General features: G+C 50.6%; 1 protein-coding gene across 7 annotated transcripts in view; it reads right to left on the bottom strand.

Annotated features, from left to right (window-relative positions):
- The window catches only part of MICAL2 (microtubule associated monooxygenase, calponin and LIM domain containing 2), a 209,266-nt gene that overhangs the window by 171,635 nt on the left and 13,022 nt on the right, over nucleotides 1-24,609 (bottom strand). For all 7 annotated transcript variants that reach the window (XM_059408093.1, XM_059408078.1, XM_059408075.1 and 4 more), the window contains exon 2: nucleotides 11,685-11,756. The gene's annotated coding sequence lies outside the window, so the exon portion shown is untranslated. The remainder of the gene's footprint in view (nucleotides 1-11,684; nucleotides 11,757-24,609) is intronic.

A 24,609-nucleotide genomic window follows, 5' to 3' on the forward strand; every position in this document is an offset into this window, starting at 1 on the left:
TGAAAATCCACAGCCCTTCCCTAAGTGAGAATGGATCAGGACAGGAGAAGAGGACAGAGAAGCAAGTCATTTCCTTGGTTTCAATGCACCACCCCCGCCTCCCGCAGCCCTAAGCTCCTGAGCCCCTGGGAGCTGATGCGGTGTGGTGGCAACTACATGGACTCTGGGCCACTGAACACTCCCTTGAACATAAACAAGCAAGTGTCTGTGAAATGTAGATGCGGTACCTCACGACGCACACTCACGCATCTGCTAAGCATTATTCCCACACCTGCCGGGGGAAGGAGGGGTGACTCCCACCACCTCAAGCTGAAGGCAGCCAAAACCAAACCAAAACAGAAACTGGTGCATTTTCACACAAATAGAAAAGATAGCTCCTTCCTTTTGATCTAACTTATGCTGGGATGGGAGAGCTAACAGCGCCAAGTCCTTGCCCAGCACATCCTTAAGGCCTCTCCCCAGATGAACCTTTATATCTGGAGGGCACTGCATCCCCTGATGTGGTGAAATCAGGTGGAACTGGGTGGAGCCCAGTAACTGGTCTGGAGACAGACGCCAATGCCGGGGAGGAGACAGAAATCATAGCAAAGTGAACACGAAACGGATTTCTCAACAATGCCCACTCACTCTGCACACAGCTCCTCAACCAGGAGCCTGGGACGACTACAGACCAGACCCGACCCTGAAGAGCTCACAGGCCAGCAATGTCTCACGGCATTTGCCTTCCGAAGGCCGAGGTTTTAAAGAGTTGTGCCAAGTTGACTACATTTGTCAAGCCCCCCCAAATTTTTTTCATTGCCTGACACAAGTTCTGGGTTTTGTTGTTGTTGTCATGTGAATTTACCCACATAAAGTCAATCTTGAAAATGTGCACCAGCTCAGTCATACTTAGGTCTGTATCGCTTCCACCGGAGAAAACGAACTGGAACTCTCCCTCCTTCCCTTACTAGGCTAGGTTGCCTGGCAATGTCCGTTCCCTCACTTCCGCCTCCCTTTCCGTCCACCACAGTCTGGTTTCCACTCACGCACAGAGCCTGGTCCAAGCCTCATGCCCAAGGCTGCCACACCAATCGCATTATCGCATCTGGGACACTATCTTACCCACTGTCACTCCCATTTTCAGTCTTCCCACACTCATCTCTTTCTAAATGCCCCTAAGACTTTGCTGTGTCCCCAGGTTCTGATCTTTACCCTCCTCTCACCGCCAAGGACCTAGTCACTCCTATAGTTCAATCAATATCTACATCCTTCCGTGGGATCTGCCACACTCTGGCATAAACCAGCTGCAGTGACTCCTGTACGGAGACCTCCTGTGTGGTCAGCTTACCTCCCCTGTCCCTCCCCTGTACCCTCAAACTCAGTGAACAGCACCAGCTACATCCAGACTCTCAGGCCAAACCATTAGAGTCCCCCCTTCCCTGCCCCTCTCCCTCGCCTCCCAGGCGGACCATCACACAGTCCTGCCTGCCCAGCAGCCCCATCCACTAGCAACTGCCTTCCTCTCTGCTCATACCTAAACCCTCAAAATCTCCTCATAAAACCCTTCCTCCTCCTGGATCACCTCCCTCCAACCCACTAGCCAAATTCTCAAGCCGCCAATGAAGACACCTTTACACCAAAAACACACGCTTGGTCAGGTTCTGTTCCTTTTTCAAATCCTTCAACAGCTCCCTGACAAGTCCAAATGCCCTAGAGGAGCAAAACAGAAACCACCTTCATGATTCCCCCCCTTGCCAGTCCCCAACTGCTTCCCCTTCCCTTGTACTCTTGACTTACTGAGCCACTGCCACTCCTGACAAACCGGACTCCTCCACGGCCCCCTGCCTGTGCCTCAGCTCCTGCTATGCTGTCTAGCATGCCCACAGAGTCTGTTTCCTCGGTGAAGGCCCAGTGGGCTCAAGCACTTGAACATGGAAGCTCACATGGTACCAGGGGTTCTAGTTGGAACCCTGGAGTCAGGCAGACTTGTGACAAACAAGACCCACCACTGTCTAGGTGCATGAGCCTGGATGAGTTACTGAAGTTACTGAACCTCTTTGAACCTCAGTTCCCCCATCCATAAAATGGGGATAATAATAGTCCTGACCCCACTAGCCTCCATGAGGATGAAACACAATGATGGCTGGCTAGGCAGTCTTCTAGACAGCACTATTGTTCTTTGAAGTCTTTTTTTTTTTTTCCCCAAAGATTTTATTTATTTATTTGACAGAGAGAGAGAGAGAGAGATCACAAGCAGGCAGAGAGGCAGGCAGAGAGAGAGGAGGAAGCAGAGAGCTTCCGACACGGGGCTCGATCCTAGGACCCTGACATCATGACCTGAGCCGAAGGCAGAGGCTTAACCCACTGAGCCATCCAGGCGCCCCTGTTCTTTGAAGTCTTACCTGGACTTCCCCTCAACCCCTTTACCACATCATACCCTGTGGAGGTTCCCATGATGGTTTCCGACGTCCTGCTGCACTTGATCCGCTCACAGGGCTGCCTGCCTGCTTGCACTGCGAGCTCTCCGCCGCACAGCCCACGGCCTGACCCTTGTGCCTCTGGCGGTGATAGATGCCCGACAGCCACCGCTGATGGGCAAAATCGTGACTACCGGTTGTCTCCTGGCCACCAAAACGACTGCAGGGGCCTCCAACCTAGCCTCTACTTCCCATCTTGCCACCACCCTCTTCTACCCTATTCCCAAAGCCCTCGAGGCTCCCTGCACCCCTTCCCTGCACCCTGGGCTCCCCAGGCCCTCCATGTGGACACACAGACAGGATGGAGTGACCGATGGCGTGATCGGTAGCCCGCAGCAAAGCTCCAAGGAGTGGCACCGGGAGGAGCCAGAGTGTCCAGGCACCAAATCTGCCCTGCCACTTACTGACCTTCCTTACCTGTGTGTTGTTTTCACCCCTGGAGTCCATGCCAGAGGCCACAAAACCTGTCTGCACCACAGATTCACCAGGAAGGGTCCAAAAATACAGCTTCCTGGGCCCACTCCCAAAAGGGGCTTATATAGCCAGAGGGCTGAGGGGGAAGATGTTTTTAACTCTCCGGGGAATGCTGTGGCCCAAAGCCAGGTCTGGGAGTCACTAACCACATCCGGTTCCACTCATTACATTTACTGAGAACCTGCATCATAGGTGAATAAGCTCTGTCCCCCAGCTTCCAAGAAATTGCCATCTGGGGGCGGGGTGGTGAGCAGGATGAGTGGGGGGCTAGACAAACAGTCACAACACAGGGATGCGGCATGGGCCAGACTATCTAGTACTTCATTTAGCCTTGCACCCAATATATTTTTTTGTGCATTGATCTTGTCTAGATGATTAATAAAAAAACTTAAGGAAAAAACCACTGTCTTTTGTTTTTTTGGTGTTTTCCCCTATTTTCCAGAGTACTCAGCTCATTCTAAGGACACAATTGGCATTCAATCAATATTAAAGATTCAAATAATTAGACTTTTTATATCATGCCCCTTTATCACTAATTCAGCCATCAACGAGTTGTCTATTTCTCTTTACCTTCCTAGTGTCAGTGTGGGGTCTACTCCCAGGAAGCAGCTCGTACGTGTTTGTCGAGTAAATGAATGTCTACCAGTACTAATCTGTTTTGGCAGGAACAGAACAGTTGATACTGTACCACCTTCAGAGTTAGCATTTAAAAGACTTCCAACATTTTTCATTTGAATGATAGACCTTTAATCTCAGGATCAATTTCCTGATATGTAATTAGACCACTTTGTTGTTTATACTGTCACAAACGTTATGAGCAACTTAATAGCTGCCCGGACCTCGGCAGCCAGCAGTGGGTGTGCCCAGGGCAGGGGAAGGGGCGATGCTTGCCCACTCCTTCCATGAGGCCGGCCCTCCTAGGAGTTGGTCCAGCCTCCTGTCTCCATACAGGGGCCTGTGAACTGCATTCAGCTTTTATGAGCAGGTATGCGCCCCTGCCTGGGCAGCTCAGCCCTGCCTGAGTCAGAAAGCCCCATGGGCTGTTCAAAGCCTACCCACATGTCAACATGCTCCAGAAGCCAGGCTCTATGATTTAAATGTGAGATCCCCTGTGCTGCGGAGAAGCTGCGTGATGAAACAGGGACACCCAGCAGGAGGTTCTCGTGTGAGATAGCCAGCCATGTGGGAGCAGGCAGGGCAAGCGGGAGTAGCCAGCAGAATGGACAGATTCTGCTTTCCCTGGGCCCAGCGTGGCCAGCGGTCTGTTGTTGTTACTGTGGTTTGTTTATCTATTTGTTTTAAGCCCTGAAAACCAGACGCATGTCTTGAGTGGGGAACATTCTGGATGTGGCTCAAAGATCATCTGGCCCTCCCACTAGGTCCAGTTTAGGGATGGGAGATCTGTAAATCCCTCTACACCAGGGACTGGAGGGAATTTTCCTGGAGTGCATGGACTCAGGGCAACTCAGTCTGAGACCTGTTGGCTTCCTTTTTCTTCTGCTGGAAAATCATAGACTCTACACACTGGCTATTTATTTGTTCCCGTCTTCCCCACAGACACTGATCCCCATGTGCCAGGCAAATGAACACTGCTGAAGAGTTCTCAGATGGGACCTTGGGGAAGTGAACAAGCCAGAAACAGAATGAAAAAGCTCTTGGAAACCGTGTCTGCCTTTCAGCGGGACCCACTGAGGGGGTCCTCTGTCCACGTCAAGTACACTGTTCTTGGGAGGCAATTCATGTGTCTGAGCAGAAGACAGAGAGAAAGACAGTTTTGTCCACTTCCTCGCTGTGCAGAGAAACTGAGGTCTCCTGGGAACTCTTTTCCCAGAAACTGCATAAAATCAATGAAGTTTCCAGACAGTAAATACAGAAAGGCCTCTCTGATAAGACAGGGCAGACCCAGACCCTAAGAGACACTCAGCTGCTGAGCTGACCTCTGAGGACATTACTGGCTTGCCGAGTTGTCCTGTACCATCGGTAGGAGGCTGGCGTGGAGGGCAACGTGCACCTGTGTGGGTGGGAGGCACAGCTCTGAGGACGTGGATGCCCCATGCTCCTGCTGACATGCAAAGGCCGTGTTCCTATGAGCTCAGAGACGCTGGGATAAGCACTCCTGGACCAGAGCCTACCCTGGCCACTCCCCATTCAGTGGTCAAAGTGTCCCTCACTGACCCACAGCCCAACAGACAGCAGTGCAAGGGAGAGGACTATAGGTGGGACCACTCTGGTGAATTTTCTCTGGAGGCTGTGGAGGTTTGGGAGATGGTGGCCCACCATCCCAACATAAGAAATCTGGGCTGGCTGAATGAAGATGCTGGTCTCCTCTCTTGGTGTTTGGGCTTATGCTCTGAAAAACGCACTCACTGTTTTTTAAGCAGCAACCATCTGAAAGAATCTTCCCTTTTTCTTCATAAAAAGAAAGCAAAACCCAGGAGCTACAAAGGAGACTATGAGGTGGGACTGAGAAGCCTTTGACTCCAAATTCCCTCACCTCCTCCCAGCAAAGGACAAGTCAGGCTCAAAGCTCTGTTTCCCAAATGGATTTCCTGGGGCAGATCTCAGCAAGGATTCATCCATAAGGAGAGAGTCCAGGACTGCTAAAGAGTTCTCTCTCTCCACCATGACTCTTCCCTCTCTACAGAGCTGATATTTTTAAAGATTCTGGCTCTCTCTCATGGCAAGTCATCCACTTCCTGGATCGTTGTGCCTTGTAAATATCATCCTTAAAAACAGCTATATCTTTTCATTGGTCTTTATTTTTAAGTAGCCTTCTCACCCCACAGCCCAGCTCCTGCGGAATGACTGTAGTGGCCCTGTCTGGAATGCAGAAAGCTCCCTGGAGAGACAGTCTGCCCATGAACTCACAAGGGTGTTTGTTATCAGCTTATTTGGCAAGAGGAATCAGAGACATGCTGAACATGAGCTGCCAGGGTGGTGGGTCCCACCGGAGGCCTTCGCCCCATCCATAGACATCTCTGCAGGCGCATGAGACATAAGATGTAGAAAATGGACGCATACCACCTGAAAACAAGCCCCATGCACGTTTCTGCAGGGAAAGGTACTTCAGATGCCTGGAGAATTCATATCGGGAGAATCTTTGCTGGTCCCTACGGATGTTTCTTTCAACAATGCTCACATAATTATCAAGTCTGGTGCCAAACCCCCTCCTCCTCCCCTAGCTTATCTCTCAACTAAATGTCTCACTGCTTTCACCCTCAGCTAAGAAGAAAACAGGCACGTAACTCTTCCTTATTCACAAGCACCAAATCGAGAGATTTCATACCACCACATCTTTTTCCTTGGAAACCTTCTGCCTTTTTATCTGCCTAGCAATCTCCTATTCGTCCTTCAGAACCCAACTCCTCCAGCACCTACTTGGTGCAGTGTTTCCGAAGTGAGGCTCTCTTTTCAGGGATTCCAGAGCATTTGATGTGTTTACGACAATGCCTAGAACAGTAGCTGTCACTTTGTACGCATCCACCTGGCTGCCAGCCCAAGACGCAAGCTCCCGGGAATAAAGGGATAAGGGCTTACTCACCCCTGCGTCTCCACAACCTAGCCCAGGACCTAGCTGTCAGAAGTCGCCTAGTAAATGTTTGATGCCCCAATCAGTGCCTGGCCCACTTAGCCCCAGCCCACCATTCTTGGTGTTGAGAGAGAGGCCATGTAAAGTGTGAAATGAGAAGAGACAATGGAGTCAGACACCCACCTCTGAGCCCTGGCCCCAGTGAGTTAATTCACCAGTATCTGCCTCAACTTTCTTCTCTACAAAATCACAAATAATGACACCTCTCCACGGGCTGCTGTGAGGGACTGACAAGGTCGTAGGTATCACCTAGTGCCTGCTCATTTCCTAGAGCTCAGTAGGAAAAGCGAAGCCAAATGGAGTCCTATTTAAAAAAAAAATTTAAAAAAAAGTTAATGGCTCCCGTCATGTGCCATTAAGACCGGGATAATGTGGCCACCTCCCACCCAAAGTGGTCTCTCTTGGAGTAAGAAACAGTGCAGGCTGTATTCAACCCACACTCTGAGCTTGGGATTCTCAGAACGAGGCCTGCTTAGCAACAAAGGTGATTTTTATCTGAATGACAGACCCACAAGAGGCCACTCTTATTGAGGCTAGGAGATCAGAGCCTTCGTTTCCTGTCTTTGGTTAACCTTTCACCCCAAGACACACCATAAGACAGAGGAACTCCATCCCAGCCATGGTAAGTCACTAAGCGCAAGCCCAATGGCCTGTACATGAGAAGAAGCCTCCTCTTCTCCATGTGGCTGCACCCGGGTTTTATTAGGTCCCAATAAACAATGAAGTGACAGCAGTGGGGCCCTGCTAACATGTGAGGCAGTCATGCTCAGGGTCAAAGGGAAACGTGGGAAGTGTGGTAGCTGGACCCACATGAGGATGCAACATGGCGCTGGGGGAGAAGCCACTTCAGGGGGTGTTTTGGGCTCCCTCGGTGGGGAATCAGGAGAGCTAGCTTTCACCTGAGTTCTACCCCTACCCTGCTCCAAGGGTCTTGTTAAGTCAGGTCTCTGGTTTCCTTACCCATAAAATCAAAGAACTGGATTGGATCATCTATAGATTCTTCCCAGTCTTGATACCTTAGGATCATTGACCTTAGAGGCAGACCCACCTTTCTCAGCCCTTCCTCTTTCTGTGTTATTTGTGTGAGACCTCTCATCTCTCGTAGCTCCCTCCAAGCAGACTTCTACCAACACTATGACTTTTATTGCTCCAGAGCATCTGGTCACTCCTGAGCACAGAGCCTGGCTGGGCAAGAAGAGGAGAGACTTGGGACCATATTCCTCAGAACACACCCACTCTCTCTGGTCAAACAACGTAACAACTCAACTCCAGAAAACTTGTAGCACTGAGAGCTTGGCTATGCCAACAACCTCTGGTCATCTGGGTTGGCTTTTTCTCTCTCAAACCTTTTCCTCACTCCCCTCCAATCCCACCCACACCCCCTAGGTTCCCAACTCTCTACCAAAACGTTAGACTGTCCCCATGCTGCTTGGCAAGAGACTAGAGCTATAACAGGCAGTTCTTCTCTCTCCTCTGGCATGTCCCAGGGTTGGGTAGGGGAGAGAGAGGTGGTGAGGCTGCACGGGCCAGGAGAAAAGTGCCTACAGAAGCAAGCTCCAGCTACATGAGGAGGAGGTGACCCGGAGAAGGCAGTGCGGATCGCCAGGACAGACAGAAAGCACTGAAAAGTCACAGAATTTTAGGAAGCTCCTTGAAATGCTACCTAGCCCTCTATACCTCCCCTGTTTCCTCAATGAGAAATCAGAGGGCAGGTGAAGTTCAGTGAGGGGCCCAAGGCCACGCAACTACTGTTGTTGACAATCAATACCAGAATATGGGTCTTTGGTCTCAACCCATTCTTCTCTCCACTCACCCTGTTGACCTCAAGACCTAGTTAGGTTACTCTAATGAGGCCAGCTGGATCCCCTACAGACTCTAAGAAACATGACCCAAGTGCCACTTAGGGGAAGAGCAGGCCCGGAAGATACTTTGATAACTGTCTCCTGACCCCATGCGTTCCTTCCCCAGCTGACATGTCTGATTGTTCTTTCTCCAACCTTCCCCACAAAATCTTGAGTTCAGAGGTCAGTGAGAAGGGAGGGGTGGGCCTTCCTGTCCCTACAGAACTCTGAATATCTAAGATAACCACAAGGATCTCTCTTCCTTGGTCTAAAGGAGGTTGATGGAAAAAAGTAGCAGACTGAACTAACTCACTGGAGGCCTGACCTTATCAAGGCCAAGAATAGTCATTATGAGCAATTAGATGGGTCATCTGAATGTTTTTGACACCAAACAGTAGGATTTGCCCCTGTCCAGAACCTTTCAAAGACTAATGATCACATCAACATCAGGAGAGGGACGCTCAGGGTAAAAGATTCAAGGAATTAATTATTCAGCGCCCATGACCCAGTTCCCGGAGGTGAGGCTAGGTGAGAAGAGAACTTACCAGCTCCTTATCGTGGCAAGAAATGCAAATACTTCACAGAGTAGTGTTCCTTTTGCTGCCAAAGAGGATCCATTTATGGTTAAGAGTGCCTCCCACCCATCCCCCCGCCCTCCCCAAAGAGCCAAAGTTCACTCATTCAACAAATATTTATTGAGCTCCTCTTAAGTCCTATGCCCTCCAAGGATTTACATATGGCTGGGGCTTTGCAGAGTCTAAAGATCATGGGATTTATAAACAGGAGGCCTGGGCTGTGTCCCAGCTCAGCCCTTAGGCAGCTATACCACCAGGCACAAGGTAAAAATTTAAGTTAATTTTCTCATCTGTGAAATGGGAAGGAATCCACCTGCTTATTATAAAGTTGAAATGATCTTTATAAAATGTAAACTGCAATGTAAACCCAAGGCATAAACAACAAAAGACACAGCAGTACCTGTTTCTCCTGCCCTCGAGAAGTTTATAACCTGGATATCTTTGGAAAATCACCCAAGGTACATATTTGGCAAACACCACATTCCCTATAATTTGAGCAAAGGTTATGTTTCAACTTGCCAGTAGAGATGGGGCCTGTGGTCAGTCCCAGCCTTCTGTCTGGAAGCCCCAGAAGTGGCAAAAAGAGCAGAGTACCCGGGACCTGCCTGGCCCTGTATCATGCCTGGGTGAGTGAAAGACCCAGCAAAGCCTTATGACTGAGACACAGGAAAAGACCAACTGGAACTCTGGTCAATCAGAAACAAAACAAAGTTCCACACGAGCGCAACAGGAGTGAGCCAGCACAAACATCCCTCCCCATATGCATTTAGACAAATGCCTGACCCTCCTCTATGGACATATTCTGTATTCTGCATTTCTCCAGGAACAAGGAAGGATTCTCAGGCCAGCAGATGGGCTGATCAGGACCTCTTTGCCTACACAGAATCAGAATCCATGCAAGTAGCTTTTCCCCAGGTCCAGCCAACCCCTTCGTAGCCTGCTGTTCAGGATCTCACCTCCTATAGATCCTCAGTGCCCACCAGGCCAGCCTCTAAATGCAAGACCTGATTGCCTGCTGCTCCTCCTTGGGGATCTCCACCCTGCTCCAGCCCTGGGTTGGGCACTGATGCTCTCCCCTTCCCTCCCCTTCTCCACTATCCCCTCTACCAGGACCAGCCCTAGTCTCACAACTCCAGGAAAGCTCCTACAGGCAAGGCTGGTTCTATTCATCTCTATGATCCCTCTGACTCAGGGCATTCTGTTAAGTCCTTCACCATCCTGTAAATGCAGAATGATGGTCCCCAAATGTTCTCTGGTGTCTATATAAAGAAGGGAGGCAGAGGAAGAAAGAGGGGAAAAGGAAGGATGCTAGACGGGAGGTCCAGGGCCCACATTCCAATTCGCCATTTGGCACCAATTAGGTAGGTAACCTTGAGAAAGTATCTTCAGGCCAGCCTCAGTTTCCCTGTCTAGTAATAAGGGGTTTGTGCTAAATAGTCTCTTGGGTTCTCTCTAATTATAAACCTCGGTATCACAGAAACCGGACTAGCCTGGCCATAGGAGACATGTGTCCGGGTCCTTAGGAGCTGCCGCTGGGGCTGAGTTAGCTGACTGCCCAGATCTCAGTCTCCATGGTCTATAAAAGAAGTAAGGATAATAGGACTGCCCTTCCTGGGGAGTGGGGTCCCCATCAGACATGGCCATAGAGCTTCAGGAGCCACAAAGCCCTGGAGAAATCTTGGGGTTCGAATTTCCTCAGTCAACAAAGAGCTGCTGACCCCTGCCACATGCCTCATACTGTGCTTCCAGCATGGTGCCGCCTCATACAGGAAGGCTGGACGATGGATCCATGCCCCCAATGTTCCCACAGCTAGGGACTGAGACAAACAAGCAGACAAACCTTTACTCAGCCAGTCAGTCATGTAGCTGGCATCTGAACAAAGCAGCTATGGGAGTACAGAGGAGAAGGAGGGGCCAACTCTGCCTGCAGAAGGGAAAGAAGCTTCTAGAAGGAATGGCATGTCCCCAGTGTGGATATCTGTTCCAGGAGTTGTGGGACCCAAGCCAGGGTCAATGAGAGAGAGGCAGAAAAATGAGGCTACAAAGTAAGGCTGAGATATAATAGGAGGGGGCCCTGAAGGCCACCAGGAGAGTGATTGTCAGCCAATCTTCCAGAAAGGTCTGGCAGCACATTAGAGGACGGAGCAGGGGAATAGAGTGGAGCTGGGGAGAGTGGTGGAGGCCCCACAAGAGTTCGTGAGGGCAACTATGCCAACAAGTCATTATCCATCACTGTCCATACCTGGCTGCCCTACCTACACCTCTGGGGACTTGCTGAATCTACAGATAGAGCTGAACAGTTCTGCTCTCCTCCTAGGGGAACCCAAGCAGAGGAAGAGGCCATAATCACATTTGCAAATCTTGGACGCATGCTGCAGTGCTCTGCAGTCACTACCTCCAGAAGCTGCCTGGCTAGATTCTTGCCTGGGCCCACACCTGGGCCAGCCAGAGACAGAAACACCATCAGGTCTGGGACTGGAGTTGGAACAGTCTTACTAAGGGGACAAAGGCAGAAAGCCCGCCCACCTGAAGGCCACTGACATAGGTCCCAGACATACCTCAGATTCAACCCCTGCCTCCCTCCCTCCTCTGACAGCACGGAGAGGCAAGTGAGGCCTTCACCAACCAGTGTCTCTCCAAACTGGGTCACATTCACTTGGGCTTAAAGAAAGAGCACAAGCGCCCCTACACTTTCCAAAGCCTGAAGCCTACTCCTCAAGCACAACTCAGCATCATGAAAGAGACTTACTTGATTCGTAGGCATCACAGCAACTAAAGTCATCTCCTCCTGGGACAAGCCAAGCACAGGTTGCCACGTTCCCTTAAAGACAAGAGCCAGGCAATGAATGTCAGTTACATTATCTTACATTACAGCCTCCTATCTTCTCCTGGCCACAAGGTCCCACAGGCTAGGGACTTTACCCCGTAGCAACTCTACTCAACAAGAGGAAATGCACAGGGAATTTCTCTCTATGCTCCAAGTTTTGCATGTGAAGACAGGAACTGCTAGGTGGTTAAACAAATCCCACTGTGTCTGCTATATGGGCCTCCTAGGGTTTATCACATCACTAGGCAAAGGTTTACAGAGAAAGTCAGAGGGGTCTGGGAAAGATTACTTCAGTAGCTCCTTTAGTAGAAACAGAGAGTGCCAGAATTTCTAAGGTGAAGACATGTTGAAAGTAAGTCAAGCTGAAGTAAAAACTTGGTAGTAAGTCACCAATGTGAAGCCTGCCATATTTCCCAAGGTGGAAAGGGTCCAAAGCACTAAATAAATTAGGAATTTCTAGAAGCAGACCATCTGGTCATGGCAGAGTTTCCTAAGCAAACTACTATCTTGGCTTTCCTTGACCACCCAGATGGTTTGGTCATATCCTCCCGCTTCTCCAGAAAAATGCCCCCGCACCTGTTTGGAAATGGAGCCCAGTGTTCTAAAGCACTTCTAAGAATTTACTTTCACAACTCCACATTTCTGAGAGGTGGCCTCAAGAGGACAAAAGTCAACACAGAGGAGAAATCAGAGATGTCCAAGAGGTAACACACATATTCCACTGACAGAGACATACTTTGCTCCACAGGGCGGTGGGCTGACTTGCCCACATGGTCACACTTGTATTTTCTCTGTACACCAGGGTCTGTGTGTAGAGCCTGGGACTTGAACTCACTTTCAGAATTCTCAGTCTACGAATGTGAGAGCAGCTACTATCTACTGAGCACTGACTGAGCACGGAACACACACTGGTAGACCAGATTCTGTTCCAGTGGCTCCTCACAGACTGGAAGAGAGGCCTAGAGAGCAGAAGACCCCAGCCCCAGCTCCATGACACAGCAGGATTCAAGCCCAGGGCTGGTTGACCTAGTGCTCACCGGCTTCCCAACCACATCAAGGAGTGAGGGGTCCGAGCACAGCCCACAAGCAGCCTGGTAAGCTCCCAAGGCAGCCACTTGGGGAGAAGTTCCAATCACCACCATCATGATCATCATTGTCAAGCCACACCTCTCAGGCCCGTGGCAGTGGACAAACAGGCTGGCCTGCCTCACCCACATTCTATCAGCCTGAGCTGTAGGCTCAGAGAGGTTGGAGGACTCCACTTCTCTGCCCCACTGCTTCTCAAAAGAAGCACACAGCACTCTCTGCACAGTGGGATGCCGGTGGGCATTCCTGGACCGGTCTGTAAGGGCTGACCATTGGTCAAATTCCCATAGAGGCCTGGCCACATTGGAATCCAGCCATAGCAAGAACCAACTCAATTACTCTGTCTGACCAACAGCTAAACATACTTCAGACTCCCCTTAACTCCACTAAACCAGAAGGTCCTAGGTCCCAGCACCTCCCTTCCCCTTGAGGGGTCTCAGTTTCCTTATCTATAAAATGAGAAGTTAGACTTAATTAGTGATTTCCTCACCAAAGACCCCCTTCTAGCTCCTCCCCTCCAACTGTTCAGAATTTAAGAGACACCTACAAAGCTCATCAGAAGTTAAAAGGAAGAATTAAAAGGATTAAGCTGAGCCCAGGCACTACAGGGGGTTAGCTCAGAGGACACTCCCAGCAACCTTGGGAGACAGGTGGTACAGTCAGTGTTGGGGGAAGGGGGAGATGCAGGGGGACTGAGGTATGACCAGGCAAGTGCCTCACTTGGCCACAGCACCTGGGACTCACAGCAGAGCTGGCCTTAGGCCACGCCCATGTGTGTGCTCCTTGACACAATGTTTCCCTTTGTAACAAGAGGAGGAAACAATGTCTCTACTCAGACTTGCCATCTTGCCAGTCCCAAGCAAAGAAGCACCAAGTCTCCAGGTCCCTGTGCACCTGACTTGGGTGGTTCAGGAAAGATTTCCTGCGTGGTTAAGTCACTTCGAGGGTTCAGGAAAGATTTCCTGTGTGGTTAAGTCGCTTCGGGGACTCAAGGAACATGAGAGTACCTCCGGGAAACTTTCTCTCCGCTGCGCTCTTGGCCAAGCTCCACAGAGTCAGGGTCTTCACCGAGGGACCCCGAGCCCTTGGAACAGGGCCTGGCACACACCAGCTGCTCAGTCAGCATTTGCTGAATGAAGGCCTGAAGAACTCCAGAGGTGAGATGCACTCAGGCTCATTCAAGAACCTTTTGGTGTAAGTTAGGGTGAGACACCCTAGGAGTGGCTTGGAACCACAAAGCTGGCCCCTCAGCAGCCAAAGTCTCCAGCCCACATGCCCCAAACCCCCAGACAGAGAATGAAGGCTCTGAGGTTGACCCAGGGATCAGGTGAGCAGCTGCTAGAACAAGAGAAGCATCTGAGCATAAAGGCCACCCATCGAGGTGGCCATGGGCTCAGGCCCCAGAATCAGGCAAACCTGGCTTCCCACCTCAGCTCTGCCACTTGAAATTAGTCAGATGGCCCTGGGCGAGTCCCGTAATTTCTGTGAGCTTCCGTTTCTTACATAAAAATGGGACTAATGTTGGTACCTACTCCGCAGGTTTGTTGTTCTGAAGAGGAGGGGAGAGAATGTGGTTCAGGATGCAGCCCGTGCACGCAGCCCACGCTCATGGAGAGGACATGGGTCGTGATTGTCTGCACTAGAGTGGACGGTAAAGAGCACACTCGGAATCCCCTGCTTGGGTGTGAGCCCAGCTCTCCTACTAGCTCACTGTGTGACCTCGGACATGTTGCTCCACTTCTTCGTGCCTCAGCTCCCCAGTATAGAACACAGGATTGATTGCAAAGACTAAATGAGTTATGTAGGTAAAGACCTTAGAATAATGCCTGGCACAAAATAAGCACTCCAGACCAGGGAGTTAGTATCATTCTTAATATACTTAATATACTTACACTTAATATTCTTATATTATATCATTCTGTATAATATCACAAGCATCCTTCTCCCTTTGTTCCAAAACAGAGTCCACCCTACCTCCCACTCCTCAACCAAAAAGGTAGGTATGGGACTCAGGATAGGTTCATTCTGAGTATCTTCCCTCCTTGGCCACGATCTTGGTACAAAGGGTATGATGCACCTGTTCTCAGTTGTGCCAGGTTCTAATCTAAAAGCCTGGAGAAGGCCTGGTCCTCTTGGAATGGGTGGAGAGTTGTGTGGGGTCAGCTGGGAGCTGCCCGAGGCCATGGGCCACTGAGCAGGGGATGCCAGAGCTAACCTGTTCTTTTCCTGGTGCTGGATTCTGTAGCATTTCCTTTGAGTCCGAGTCTCCCCTAGAACCTTCCAAGGCATCCCATTTTTGCTTAAGTTCATTCAAGTTGGGTTCCTGTCACTTGAAACCAAAGGAGTCTCAACTAACAATAGCACTCAGCAACTGGCCGCTTCGTTAGTAAATCCCACCCGGGGAAGAAAAGCCAGCTGTACATGCTCAGTGAGCCCCAGCCAGCCAGGGAAAAGTGAGTGTGGTCAGCAAGGGGTCTCTGCAAAGAAAAGCAAGGGGAGGCTGCTACAAGCCCCTGCCCCATGCCCTTCCCGGGAGAAAAAGATGCTGCAACTAAAAATGGAAATCGCCCCATACTGAGACCCCTGGCTAGGAACCCAGCCTCTGACATGGGTCCCTCTCACCCTGCCATGAGAGGTCTGAAAGAGGAAGAAGAGAAAGGGAAGCAGATCTGCATGGACTTCACAGTGGTGTGGAAAAAAACTCCAGGCAGTTGCTTGAGACAACTCTTTTCAGAGGAGGAAGGAAAGTGCTTCAGAGAAGGGAAACCACCTTGTCTGGGCCCTTAAATTCGAGACACTTTCCCTGGTGCAAACACCTTGAACTTGCAGCACAGTCCTAGGAGCTGGATGCTCATCCAACCCATTTTCCAGTGGAGGATACTGAGGCTCAGAGAGTGCCATGTCTAAATCATCAAGGTCATGCTTCTAGTGCCCGATGCCCAGTCGACCCACCAGGGATGCTGCCATGGATGCCAGCAAGCTCGGGTCCTGAGCCTGAGGCCTCCTCATCACCCAGGCCTGTGCCAGACACCTGGGGGAGATGGTCACATGCTGCTGCCTCTCACTTACAACCTGTCCTCCAGCCCCACCCAGAGACAGCTTCCCAGAGGAAGGGGCTGCCTTCGGGTGCTGACAGCACAGGGAGCATCATGATATCTGGAGGCAGTCCCTGGGCACGTTTCCTTCATCAGTGACTTTAATCCCCAAGAACCGCGGTATGATGTATGGGCATGGCCCATATCCATGGGTTTTAACCAGAATACGCCTGTCAGAGCCCGCGCGGAGTTTCCCAGGATTTGATTTTCTGGTTTTTTATTCTCAGTCACCTTTCCCAAGAGGTCTGACTTGACAGGTGCAACTACAGCGCAGGACACAGTACCGTGCTCAACAGGGTCTCATCTTCCCACCACCTTCCAGCCACACTAAAGCCAGTCTACTCCTGTACCCCCAGGCCCTCCCACAGCTTCCTCTCAAGTCCTTCCAGGAAAAGAAGCTCCAGCTTCAGGTATGTCTTAAAGAGTTCCAGAGAAATAGCAATAAGAAAAAACCAAAACCCTCTCCTGGGAACAAAATCACACTGATTGCCTCCCCATGTCCCGCAGCATTAGCCAGGGGCCAGACACACACCTCCGCACACCAGGTCCCTGCACTTGAGTCTGCGCATAAGCAGAGAGAGGCCGATGCAGACGTGAACTTTGGCTGGTACAGACGGCCACAGGAAGGGTAGGGACGACACTCAGGTCAAGCAGAGCAGCCCTGGCAGGCCACGGGCTGTCCCCGTGGGGGTGCGGGAGGTTTGCTAAGCCCTTCCGAAGAGGCCTCCCCCATGGACCCACACAGACACCCACGTCACAGTGCCAGATGGTACCCGAGCCCCTGCCAGCTGGTGGCCTGCTTCCTCTTTGTTTTGGAGGAGCCCTGTTAGGGCAGTGGCTATCCCAGTCACAGGGGACTATCCAGACAGGTATTTCCCTTACTCTTTTTCTTTTCATAGTGATGCTATTTAAATAGCTCTGGGATTTAAAAAGAAGTAAATCAAAAGGAACAGGCTGACTTTCCCTCAGGGCATGGCCTGGTTGCACTGCTGGGGCTAGGAGTGATGGCCGCAGGACCCAGCACGGCCTGGTGTTGGGGTGGCACACAGTCTACCTGGGGACCCCATGACCAAGCTGGATCAGCTGGAAATCAGAAAAGGGATGGAAAGCTCTCTGGGAAGTCCCATTTCCTACCCCTCCCCGCCTGGTTCCCTTGAAAACAGCCAGGAAAAAAATCACTCCGTGAGAATACGCTAAGTGTTCTGGCAAAGACTATGAAGAGCACCCCATAGCAAGGGAAGCAGGGGGACACTGGAAGCCAAGGCAGTAGAAGGAAGAACGCCGTGGCCAGGCCTGCCAGCACCTGGCCTCGAGGCCAGCCTCACCCCCGCCATGGCCTGCTCAGGCAGGCATGGCATTTTGGCACTGAGGCTCAATTGCTCCCCTCTGGGGGACAAGGTCTACCTTTTAAAGCTAGGGTGTGGATTAAATACAGCAGTGCCTGTCAAAGGCTGGTAACAGCTGCCACGGGAGAGCCACTGACAAGAGCCAGGAATGGCAAGCTGGCTAAGTGCCTTGCGAGGTTTACTTCAGCAGAAGCTTACAACTTCCCTGGGAGGTAGGTACCACATCCTTAAGTTCAGAATAGGAAACAGAGACTCAAAAATGAAAGCACCTGCCCAAAGTCACCCAGCTCACAGGAATCACAGCTAGAACACACACCCAGGCCAGCCAGACTCCAAAGTCCTGGCCTCTGCTCTGTTGCCTGCAGTAGGGTAGGTGCTCGAAACACAATATATAACATGTAGATGCTGAGCTAGGGGCTGTTGACTCTCCACCCAGGAGGTGCACTGGAGAAAGGAGGGGGAGTTTGGGCCAAGAGGGTTTACAAAGATTTTCTAGAGTAGACAGGGCTGAATCCAGGCACTGGAGATGGAGAGAGGCACAGAGGATGAAGCAAAGCCCTGCAGACCAGAAACACAGAAGCAAGGAGCAGGAGGCAGAGATGGCCAGGCAGGCGGCAGAGAGCGGCGCAGAGGGAGGAGAGGAAGCGGGGTTGGCATGAGGGCAGGATGGGCCACCCTAGCTATTGCCTTGGGGGCTCATCCACCTAGGAGCTTTCTCACCCACACCCCAGCGACACTCCTGTGTCTGCTCCTTTGGTCACGTGACAGTCCTGGAGGGAGACAAGAATCACAACCATAACAGCTCAATAACCCCTCTGTCCGCACAGCAGGCCGAGCACTCAGCACAAGAAGCAGCTCCTTGCCCTCGCTGCCATGCCCACTGGCCAGGCCCCAACTCTAGCTCTGGGACGCCAGGAATCTGAACATGACCACGTGCATGGAAGTATCAGCACTGCCACCCAGACTTCAAGGTTCCCCGGAGAAAGAAGAGCTCTAGGATGTGGTCTTCTTAGGGCTGGCTCCCTATCTCCCTGGACATCTCTTCCCCACCCCTGCTGGGACACTATTGGTATTTCCTCAATAACGCTTGCTAAGCTGAACTAAACAGAAGATTCCTCTGCTTAAGCGACAGCTCTGGAGTTTGAGAAGTCTGGATTCAAGTCTGTGCTGGAGCCCTGAGCTTAGTCCCGCTTTTGCGTGAAGGATCACTTGCCTCTTTCGCCCCTAGGAAGGAAGTGCCTCCCACCACCAGCAGTCACTACTCTGGCACCCCCCCCGGAGCCACCCTGCACCCTGGACAGGGTTCTGGGCACCCAAACTAGCACCTGCTCCTCCACCTAGGAGAAGCATGGGTGCCAGCCTCCTTCTCCTCCTCCTCCAATAGCAAGTACCCCCAAGGAGGATCTGTGCTCAGGCTTGGCTCTGGCTTTAAATGCTTAAAGCTATAGGGCCATACTCACTGTCTCCACTTCCCAAGCACAGAGCACAGAGCCCCAGCCCAGGCCTCAGACCCATGGAGAAGGGAAATGTGAGTGGAATGGAGGTGATCTGAGCAAGTGTCATCCCTGGCCTGGCTGTGCTTTTTTGGAACTAACAGGACATGGAGGGGATGGGAGGGAAGAAAGCAGAACTGTAGAAAGGTCTGTTTGTCCCATGGTCTCCCACCAGCCCTCCTGGGGCAGAGAAGGGCACAGGGAAAAGGACAGAGAGGCTCTGTGGATCTGAGCCTCTAGACCCACGCTTCCTGGGACAGGCAGGAGACCACACATTCTATTACCTTCTGCCTGTGGGTCTATGGACAGATTACTAAATTCTGTGGAGGCTGGGTCTCCTTACCTATTAAATGGGGATAAGAACCAATGACCACAAGCGACAGCTGTAAACACTGAGTAAAACATGAATGTGAATGTGCCTAGCTAACTGTAAAGCACCCTTAGAAACATCAGACAGTTTCCATAGTCCTGGGCGGGGGGTATGTGCAGGTTAGACTACACAGCTGCTAGTGAAGTGGAAAACTAGGAACCCATTCCATTTGGCAAACTTCTTTCCACATCTTCTAGGACAAGGCACTTGTCTCCAGGGGTTTCAAAACAAACAAACAAATAAACACTGAGACCTATTCCCTGGTCTCAAGCACTCACAGTGTGATGAAGAGTTGTGCCCACATTTACATAAGGCAAAACAAAATGCTACTGGAGGGCCCACGCAGAGAGGGTGGGACATTTTATTCTGGCCTCAGAGGTCAAAGGAGGCTTTTATAACATCATAATAAAATAGTTATTAGCATAACATTAACTCTCAGGGCTTGCTGGTAATAGGGTATTCTGGGTATTTGCATGGCTTACCTCATTTAATTGTCATAAAATTTCTATGAGTGAGTTTGCAGATAACAAAACTGAGACACAAGGAAATTCATTCCTATCCTGGCCTTACATGGCAGGTAGGTGGTAGAGCTGAAATCTGAACCCATCAGACTCTGCTCCTCTAGCACACCAGGGGCTGAGTCAACCAAGACAGGTCTCAGGCACACTCTGTGGCCAAAAGGCTCTGATAAGGCCCATGGAGATGAATCACTGAGGGAAAGTGCTCACTTACCCACATTATCTCCCACCGTGTGCAACCCTGACTCTGGCTCCAAGGTCCTGCCGCTGACACTGCCCCTGGTCTATTTGTGAAGGTGGCCACAGCTCTGTATTCCCCAAGGCTCCATGTCAGCACCAATACCAAAGAAGACTGATGGAGCCTAAATGTCAAGGTACATGTACATAACAGATCACTCATGAAATAATTTGTTATTATAAAAGGTAGTTCGATGTCAGAGGGAAAAAACTCTCAAATCCTGGTTCTGCCACTTACTGGCTGTGTGACCTTGGGCAAATCTTAGTGTCTCTGAGCCTCAGTTTTCCCACCTGCAAAATGGGGTTAACAATGCTGATCTCAGGCAGGTGTAACAAAGATGAAATGATATGGTACGTCTAGTGCACACCACAGGCATGCTAAGCAATGGTTAAATAAATGATCTTACAAAGGATTTCCACTGGAAAATCATTCTCTGCGTGATAATATCTGGTGATAATACTTCTAACTCATATTCATCTGCCACTAAGCTAAATCCATCACATGCATTATCTCATTTAGTCTTTAAAAGCATAGTTTTTTTCATTTGACTTAGCTTTAGGACCACAGAAAGGGTATGCCCAACACAGTAATTTTACCTATGCACACCTGTACATGGAGAGAGAAACAGGATGGTCGGAGCAGCTAATATCTCCTGGGTACCCCCTATATACCAGTAACTGTTCTAAGCATTCCACATGTAGTAACTTATTTCATCCCCCAAAAATGCACCTGTAAGGTAAGTCCTACTTCATCCCCATTTCACAAGGGCTGGGGCTTGAAGCACAGAGTGGGTAAGTAACTTTCCCAAGACCACTGTGGCAGGACTCAAACCCAGAGCCCAGATTCTTCAGCACTATACTCTTCTAAAATAAAGAAGTCACGGCTGTAAATTCTAAGCTTGTCATTCCCCCTCCAACCTAAGCTCTGCCTTTGTTCCCCTTCTGCCAGTACCTGCCCGCCCCCTCACCCCTGCCCCACTGCTCTTGCTCCCCAGCTCCACCACCACAGTACCTAAGTCAGAGGTGTCAAACTAGCGGAATTTTGTGGGCCCTGGTTACCTGGGCCTTCAGCCCCCTATATCCCATCCTCTACAAAGTCACCAGGGCCATCTTACCATGCATGGCACTCTTCTGCTCAAGCACACTCAAAAGCTCCCTGCTGCCTAGACTGAAGCCCCCAGTGGGGGGAAAAGCATCAGCTGGGGCCTCAAGGTCCCTGCAGGATCTGGCCTGGCCTCCTTCCCTTTGTCCCCAGACCTCTCTTTTGTTGGCTTCTAAGTGCCAGAGGCAGGGCAAGTCAGTAAGGTCTTTCCCGACCAGCCCATCTAAAATTCCGGCCTTCTCCACAACCCTTTTCCTCCACCTATACCCAGAACATCCTGTCTTCTCCCCTGCTTAGTGCTCTTGATCCACCTCATGGCCTGGCCTCACAGGTTTAACCTCATTGTTTACAGTCTCTCTCTCCCTCCTAGAACATAAGGTCTATGAGGCAAAGGATTTTACCTTTCTTTCCCTTTTTACAACCATAGCACCTCGAAGAGCTTCTGGCACAGCGTAAGAACTCATAAATATCTGCTGGGTGAATCGACATTAAAACATGCCCAAGAAGAAAATGTGCAAACAGAACAATGGTGGGGAACGGCTAGCATACCTTTGGCCTTCTTCTCTGCTCCTGAAGACGTTTCTGGAGCAGAGGCTGTCGGTGCCAAGATCAAGATGTATGGCAGCCAGAGCCTTTCTTGTTCATTCTCTCTGGAATTACAGTAGGACAGCCTCCCATCCCTGTTCTGAACTTAGATGGGTGCTTGCCCCCCCCCACACACACACACTCTCTCTCTCTCCCTGTCTTTTTGAAGGCTGTCTGCCTCTGTCCTAAACGCACATGTCCAGCCTCGTCTCCCTCTGCCCACCTTCAAGCCAAGCCACTTCCCATTTCCCCGGGCCTCTACACCCACGAGACATGCTCTCCTCTTCCCTCCACGTACCAATGTGCACTTCATGGACTCTTCTTCATCCAGATCAAATGCAGTCTCCTCCCCACCCCCCACCCTCCTTCTTTCCCTTCAGAGCCTTCCAGGCGTCTCCAGCCCCTAGAAAACCACCCACTGCTATCTCCAGCATCCTATGGAATTAGTCATGAACTACCTTGTGATTAGCTTTCAATGACCTGAACCGTTACCACAATCTCCTCCATTTTTTTTTTTTTTTAAACATGTATGTCTTGTTTTCTCAAGTATGTGGTGAATGTGCTTTGGAGTAGAGGTGAGGCTGGGCCCTACCCACACTGCCATCCCCATAGCACAGGGCCCAGGCCACACAGTAGGTGCTCAAAGGTAATTACCTGCCCAAGGTAAACAAGTCACTTTCCTAATCAGGTCATTTCCTCAATCCCAGGTGCCTGGACTGGCTTCTCCCAAGGGCCTATATATTTTTCTTCAGGATCTGCCCTGACCTTGGTTCTCTGCAAGGCCAGTCCTGGGCTTCTGTTTTCAAAGGGGGTTAAACCCACTCTAATCATGCTCCCCTGCGCTGGGCAGAAAAGTCCAGTGGGAGAAATTTCAAGGTCCCACAGGTCTGGGGAAGGAAAGTACATCGTTCTTGGAGGCAAACCCAGGATTCAGAGCATTTCAACTACCTCAAATCCTCGAATTTAACAGGGAGTAAAGACCACAGTGTGAGCTGTAGGTGAGTCACAGTGGGAAAACCAACACTTGAGGCCCAGTGCACCGACTCTTAGTAAACTGATTACAAGAGGCAGCAAAATCTCCAGTTCCTTAGGAGCCTCAAGGAGAGAGTCAGGGAAGAGGCGGTTTTCTCAGACCCCCCCAGGTGCCAGGCTGTGAATGAGGGTCCCCTTGGGTCTCTACTGTCAGGTGAGTGAGCTGTCATTAGCTCAGTGTGCACCTGAGGAGCGGAGACCCATGCTAACAAGGTGAGTGGAGACCCATGCTAACCAAGTGAGTCCTGCTCTTTCCACAACCACCAAGCAACAGTCCTGGGTTGTCTGTGGTTGGTTTTTTTGTTGTTTTGTTGTTTTAAATTTTGAGTAGGAAATACATTCAAAAATCAAAACTCACAGAAGTATACAGGAAACGTGTCCCTTCTACTGTACCTACCCCATCCACCCCCACTCCAAACCAGGGAACCACTCCCCTTGCTTATGCCTCATCCCTGACAATCTTTTTGTGTATACACACAAATATAAATATTTATTCTTTTCTTTACATAACTGATACACACTTCTCAGTGCCCAGCTTGGATCTCTTAAAGGGATGGACTTGGGATGGGGCCCGAGACAGAGGATCTCTATGCAATAAAAAAAAGTGTGAAACAAAAAGGAAACTATTCTGGAGAACACATGTTCCCTTGAGGACCTGAGGCCTCAAGGGAAGGTCCCTGTGGGTCCCATGGGGTCAGCTGCTAATGGAATCTCAGGCCAGCCTGAGGGGAGCTTGAGTGGTAGGTGGGGGCATGGGTGCGGGGAAGGAAAACACCAAGGGAAGTCCTGAAACCCCACTGGCTGAAATCTCTGGCTGGCCTCACCTTCCAGAAGAGGAAGGAAGTATCCATAGAAACAGGACTAACCTGATTCCCGCAACAAGAGCAGAATAGGTTAGTGACCAGGAGGATACAGGAACTATAGAGGAAAAGCAATCATTTCCTCTGAAATTTATGAGACCAAGAAGGGGAAGCTGGTGCCTGAGACTCTCACAGACTTCAAATGGCTGGAGCACGGAAGGGCTTTGGGACATGAGATTGAGGAAGTCAATGATTCAGACTCCAAAGAGGTTCCAGTTCTGCAAAGGAGTGATGGGGGAGGGGGCAGTGAGGAGGAGGGAAGGGGAGGAAGGGGGGGGAGAGGGGGAAGGAGGAAGAGAAGGGGAGGGGCCTCTTAGGAAGCAGGCCACTTACCACAGAGGTTGAGAGCCGGACTCTGGGGATAAACTGGCTAGACTCCAACTCCCCCTCTTGCCCTAACCACAAAACCTTGAGCTAATCAGTTAACCCCTCTGTGCCATAATTTCCTCATTGGGAAGTGAGGCAAGTGACAAGATCTACCTCATGGGGTTGGCACAAGAATTCAATGAGTTCATGTTCACAAAGCCCCAATAAGAGGGCTTGGCACACAGACAACTACAGAACATGTTGTGGAACAGGAGCCGTGTGGTTGCCGAGGGAGCCCTTGACAAGGCCAGCTGTTAGGAAGCCCACATCCCAGTCACGGGAAGAATGCATAACCAAGAAAACCCTAAGACGGTGATGCAAGGCCTATTCCTGTGACAACCAGAGGAGGCACGCATGGAAGGAGCTCAGGCTGCAGAGCAGAGGGCAGAGGGTGGGAGGGTCTGGGGGCATGGGGTCATCTGGAACCAAGAGGTCCAGGGGCAGAATTGGCTCCCACTCCAGGTACATAGGGGCCCCTCTCTAAAAGGGACATCTTTAGACTGACAAAGATCACACACTGAGATGAGAAAGAGAGGCGGGATGGGGGACAAGCTCAGTTTTAAAATACATCTATTTAGATATTTTCAGTGACTGTAAGAACCCTGACCCAGAGCGCTGGAAACTCTTGCAGATGAGACCGCTAAACTTCCAGCTACATCTCTTTGGGGCAGCCTGGGGACACTCGAAAGCAGTCTGGGGGCCCTTTGGGAACCAACAACATGTGCTATCAGCCAGAGTCCACTTCCTCCTATGACCG

The sequence above is a fragment of the Mustela nigripes genome, chromosome 1 (assembly GCF_022355385.1).
Source record: "Mustela nigripes isolate SB6536 chromosome 1, MUSNIG.SB6536, whole genome shotgun sequence".
In the NCBI taxonomy this organism is placed as follows: Eukaryota; Metazoa; Chordata; class Mammalia; order Carnivora; family Mustelidae; genus Mustela; species Mustela nigripes.